Source organism: Macadamia integrifolia, chromosome 13 (assembly GCF_013358625.1).
Source record: "Macadamia integrifolia cultivar HAES 741 chromosome 13, SCU_Mint_v3, whole genome shotgun sequence".
NCBI lineage: Eukaryota > Viridiplantae > Streptophyta > Magnoliopsida > Proteales > Proteaceae > Macadamia > Macadamia integrifolia.
Genome location: NC_056569.1, coordinates 29115042 through 29121247, shown reverse-complemented (window position 1 = coordinate 29121247; position 6206 = coordinate 29115042). Strand labels below are relative to the sequence as shown.

Genomic DNA, 6206 nt, shown 5'->3' with positions numbered 1-6206 from the left:
ATCAACCAAACAATAAACTTCCCCTATTCCACCCTATTCAGGGACAAATCTTTCATTGAATTTCAATAACTCCGCCCAGGAGCCGGTTAATACTTCATACAGTTACAGAAAAATTCTGGGCTGAACTAATTGTCAACTCCTAGCTCAAAACTGACGTGTTTCATCAGTCAAGTTGCACTCAACCAGTCAACCTTCAAAAGTTGTCCACATTCCAGAAACTAAAATTGAACAGCTTAATGTTTCAATGGATCAGCTGATCAAATCTGGTTCTGAAGTAGGCGCCTGCCTGATCCAGTGTCTATATTTGTTGTTCTGACATGCAAATTCACTTTTCAGTTGCCATTTAGAAAAATATATATTACAAACCCATCCCATATTTGAGCAATACAATGTATAGAATTCACAAAAACCTAGAATAATTCCTTGGTGAAGATTACAAATATGATGATTGATACATCTTAAAAATATGTCCTGTAGAATGGAGGATTCAGAAAGGCAAGGAATAATTAGTGACCAATTGACCACTGTGTCACATATAGCCATATAGGACTGTTGAACATTTTGATTGCAATTACATAAGAATGATAAGGGAGAACACCATAAAGCAAAGTATGAATAATTTTAGTTTAAATACTCCATTAATTTACAGTGACGAGAAAGACAAACCTCTCCTCTGCTTTGACCCAGGAAATGGTTTCTTTGTGGCAAACCACTGAATATCCAACTTCTCGATTCCCTTCAGTTCAAAAGCCATTCTACTAACCAAACGTGAATAGATGCTGTCAGCCACATGCCCCCTTTCAGCTTTCTCATGAGTGGGCACAGGGTTACAAATCTCAATAGTCACAAGAACTGATTCACAGGTCTATACACATCTCTATCTGTTTGTAGTTTCAGAGATGGAGAACTTTTGGAACTAGGGGCAGATCCATCAACCTTCTTCTCATCAGACATGAAGGGAACCTGCTCATAAACCTAGATTTTTAAAGCTTAATTTTGGCACTTAGGCCGGTTTGGAACATGACAAGTGAGCATAGCACCTTAAGGTCATGGATCTTTCATAAAAGACTACTGAAAGAATCACAAGCCGGCCGACTGATCCAACACTTCAACCAAACAGTCCAATGCTCCAAGGAGTCTTTCATAAAAGTCAATGGGGGAGGTTTCCCTGAGGCCACGGTGAATGGGCATCAGTTCACCATGCCTCATTGACACTGTACAATAGGAGGGGGGGTACATCAAGACCCTCTCTTCCTTCACCGAGCAATGATGCATATTTATAAAGTTGGACTGGTCTCAAAACCATTTTCCAAACGATTGTGATATTAGGAAATATAACAACCAAAGTTAAGCGAAATATTCAGCAACGATGCATATAGTGACAATATTAAAAAATAATAATAATTAAAAAAAAAAAATCTAAAGGAGAGAGTACAGATAGCTATAAAAGATAGGGCCCCCACCACTGTGGTACTGATATTTTTAAGGTCTTTAACAAAAAGGCTGAAGTCAGGAAGCTGTAATATGTTCCAAACCATAAACATAAGAGAACCATTATCAGAAATTTCCTAGTACAGTCAACAGATTATGAACTCCAAAAGAAGGGATACCAAGAGATATACTATGTAAGCCAACGCCTTGATTGCCTTGTCATTTGTTTCCCCATTCTCAACTAGTTAATTGCTAACCTCCCAATCACAACGTCAACCCTGAGAGAACAACGTTTCACAAATGAGATACTTTAGCTTACCAAAAATAAAATGAGATACTTTAAGCATCAAGGTAAATAGAGAAAAACAATATTCATACTCCTACCACATTAAGAAACGAAAGAAAACAACACATAATCCTATCATTGTTTATAGATTGAGCTTCTAAACCAAACATATAGCATTAACAATTGAGAGTATATACGCAACAGCTGCTTCGCACGAAGAAGCACATCTTTGCCTTTCATGTACCTATTTTAAGTTTTCCTGTTCAACTTTCTCCCCCTCAAAAGAACTTAAACTCATCCAACGTATCCAATGAGCTCCACATGTCCAACAATAGCCCAGGAATGAACAAGAACCAGCAGTCAGACATCAAATGTGTGTAAGAGAATTAAAGTGAAAACATCATCAGTTGGCTAATATGACAAGAAGATTCACTTTCGGTATTTGCACCTCATCTCTGTTAATAATAAGACGTTAACTCAGACATACCAATACCCTAAGCAGAGGAGAACGTAACCAACAGCATGAGGCACATAGGAAATTTAATGTTATGTAGTTTAACAACAAATTCTATTGAAAAAAGCATTTACAAGAACAGTGACAATAAATTTCCATTACAAAAGAGTATATGACAGCACCCAAAACTTAAAATAAGCCTACTCCAAACTGCTTCATCTTTGGAATCACAAATTCTCTTCTTTTGCAGTCCATTCCAGTTACAGGAAAAATAAATTCAATCAGCCTAAAAGCAGTAAGCCTTCCTGTCTACTCCCCACCACAAATCACCAATTCAGTATATAATGATATACATATATCACTATTTTCAACAAGCAGTTCTTATAATGTATCTTCTAACAAGGGAAATAAGCATCATTTCCAAAAGCCCTTCCAACAGACTAATTAAATTGAAAGTAATATATGCAGGTCACTACCTCACTCTTATCCAAGTAATTTAACTTTGATTCTGAAGGACTGATATTAAGTAATTACAATTGACAAGTAAATTACATACCCCTTTTACATCAACTAATCTCATTAGCGCTAAAAAAGGAAAGACAAACTTTTTGTAAGAAACTAGCATTTTGCAATAGACATGCAAGGGTAAGTTCATGACTTCACCCTACTTTTCCTTCAGTTCGAATGCAAGCAGCTTGAAACTTGATTGATTACATTACGAGTTCGACCCTGCAATTTTTGAGATGAAATAATAATTGTTCAGGGGAAGGGTGCATAAACAAAAGAAATAATTCACCACTCTTTGAATAGCATACCAGTGTGATGTCATCAAAATACCACTGTAGGAATGATTAAGTAGTTCACACAAAAGTCCCTTATCACCTATTGTTCGATAGAGAATTCTTTCACCCAAGAGTCCCTCATGCCATAATCCTTCATCACCCAAACCTCCATACGACCACCAAAGTTACAGAGCACAAAGTCTTGTCCTCCACGAACACCAACATAAGTCAACAAGGTGAACAAAGAGTCAGGCAGTGGCAGCTCTCGATACTCATCTTGAAGGTCAATGGAAACAAAAAAACTGCTGGAATAGTGACCAGGTTGCGTCTCTCGAAATCCAACCCAATGAAGAGCAGAATTTGCAAAAACCCCAAATCCGTAAAAGGGGTTGATTTTGAAGGGCTCGGTCATGTAACGGATCTTTCTCCATGAGTTGCTGCTAAGTGAGTAGACCTTCACCTCCGAAGGTACATGGTCACGAGGATACACAGAAAACTACGCAATCCTTACCAGTTTGTAATCGTCGGAGGTGGATCGTAACCCAATCCAAAAATATTGGAGTTGCCGTATATGCGTGGAGACTCAATAGGTGAAACGGGTAGCTTCCGATGTCTTCTGGTTGAAGGATTCCAGAGGAATACGTCCTTCACAGAGTTATAGACACAGAGCAGGCCGTTGCAAGAAACCCCAACTTTGGCTCCATCGCGAGAAGACTCCAGCGGCTTCAACGGCAGAAGATCGAGTTCTACCGCTGCTTACTTTTCACAAGCATCTAAGTCGACAGAGTAGAAAGAGGAGCCATAGTCTCCTATTAAAATGAGGCTAACGGTTGGTATGGTTTTCAATGGATCGGTTGAGGTGCATTTTGACGAAAGCAGGATCGGTTATAAGAGCGCACCAGGGTTTGCATACCCACCTCAACCTTAGAAGAGACTTGACTGGAAGCCTTGAAAGTATGTCATCGACGATGACCTCAGGAAGCTTCTTAGTCGGCAATGGCGTTACCTCGTCTTCGCTTATTTTCTCCTTCCACACAAATGAAAGATGGAAACGCAGGGCGGGTAATGGTGGATCACTTTGCTTTATGCTGAGGCGGTGAGTGGGTCGGGTCAGATAATGAGGATCAGACCCGGTTTAGTTTGCATATCATATATAAGTTACTTTAGACTTTTAGGCTGTGATTCGATTGGTTTGTATTTCCATTTTTGAAAATATGCATTGTCAATATAGAATGAAAACATTGTTTGGAAACATAGTTAAAATGCATTCTTAGTTTTAGAAAATACATTTTAACTACGTTTGGTAATCATCCAGAAAAATGTTTCTGCCTTTTTTCTATTATATAGGAACAAAAAAAAAAAAAAAAAAGTTTGGTGTCAACTTGGTGTTTTTCTATTTTTTTGGAACAAAAAGGAAAATAAAAAACGCTAGAAATGCAAAATGATGGAAATGACAAAACCTTGTTTCATCATTTCCGTTTCGTTTCAAATACAAAAAAAGTGAAAACATGGGTCATTATTCCTATAACAGGTTCACCAAACACCATTTTTTTGTTTTAAAATAGTATTTTTGACACAAACTGAAAATTCTATTTTTAACATGAAAAATAGTTTCTGAAACTTAATAACTACCAAACACAGTTTTTGTCAAACAACTCATGGCCAAAATATGTTTGATATTCCTTTACATAACATAGACTAGTTCATAGAACTTAAATCAGCCATTATAAATGGCTATGCAACTTACAAGCAGCAATGGAGTCCAAGACCCATGAGTTGGTAGCCACTTCGAATCTAGTTGAATTAGCCAAAGCCTCGGCATCATTCCTTCCATGAATCCAGATCTTCGTATTGTTTACAAAATCACAACTATTTGGCATCTTAAAGTTGTAAATCACAAAAGTAGTTGTATTGTTTACAAAATCACAACTATTTGGCATCTTAAGGTTGTAAATCACAAAAGTAGTTGATCGAGGTCATTGGAAGTTGTTGAATCGACCTCGGAGAAGGAAGAAGAAAAAGAGCACTTTAGAGTATTCCAACAATAGTCTCAGACTTCAATCACCCCCTACAATCGCAAACTCTACCGAACCTATTAAGTGAGATTTCCCTGAGCTGTCGTGTTTCGCTCTTATTTATTTCTTTAACTTTTACAATTCCTTTTGTCTTTGCACAAATCCATGTAACCCACCCCCCAATTAAGTTGGGATAAAACTGAGTTATTAGAAACTCATCAAAATTACAACATCCAATAGTTATTAACGGTTCCATCAGATTTCATTAGACTGTTGAAGGACACCATTCCTATGCTCACCTCAACCTCACTTGTTTCTTCTTAACTTTATTTATTTATTCATTATTTATCTTTTGAACAAAAAAAAAAAAAAAAAACACTATGTTCAATGTCGCTTCTTTAGATTTAGGGAAAATGGGAAAACGGAGCAGAATTTTTGCTGCTTAAAATAAGTCTAAAATCAATTATTACCATTTACCAGTGTATACAAGGTAGGTCGTACAATTGAACTTAGTGCTATCAGTTCTATATCATATGCCTCACCTTTTTAAAATCATAGATATTGGATACATATTTTCTTGGAAAGGGAAAGCAATCTTATATTGTGCAGTTGCATACAAATGGAAAAACACACGCCCAAAAGTACCAAAGTCCCTTCGTATACGTGATTGTCATGCTGGAAAATTTAGTACAAGGCCTTCATTTTCTAGGTGAGATGTAGGAACTCTGTCCAGACACAAGGATGCAAAATGACCACTGCACTCCCTTATCAATGCCTCCACAAGCACTTTTATTGGCCGAGGCATACAGTGCAACCCCTACATCCCACCTAGAAAACTTTAATCCATGAAATAAAGTGTTGAACAAGATGAGCAGAACCAAGGTGGTTTACAAAAACATAATGTGATCAGTCAAGCTTCTAATCAATTCAACCATTTTAATCTACCTCAATCTCCAGAGTCAATGGAATGGAAAACAATACAAAGGAGAGTGAGAAAAGAGCTATAAAAGATAGGCCCCCCACCACTATTGTATTGACATTCTTAAGGTGTTCGAACAAAAAGACTGAAGGGAGCTGTAATATGTTCCTAACCATAAGCATAAGGGCACCATTATCAATAATATCTAAGTAAAGTCAACAGATTCCAAAATAAGGGGTGCCATGGTAAATACTTTGTAAGCCGACATCTTTGATTGCATTGCCATTTTTTCCCATTCTCAATTAGTTAGTTGCTAATC

At 37.3% G+C, this 6206-nt stretch overlaps 1 long non-coding RNA gene across 2 annotated transcripts; it reads right to left on the bottom strand.

Annotated features, from left to right (window-relative positions):
* Nucleotides 1-1376: 1376 nt before the first annotated feature.
* Nucleotides 1377-3771, bottom strand: LOC122058728. Of its 2 annotated transcripts, XR_006133891.1 has the most exons (3): nt 2987-3771; nt 1962-2900; nt 1377-1709 (listed from the first exon to the last, which is right to left on the bottom strand). It is a non-coding gene; the product is annotated as an uncharacterized LOC122058728 (long non-coding RNA). The 2 variants fall into 2 exon arrangements; XR_006133889.1 differs by lacking the exon at nt 1962-2900.
* Nucleotides 3772-6206: the final 2435 nt, after the last annotated feature.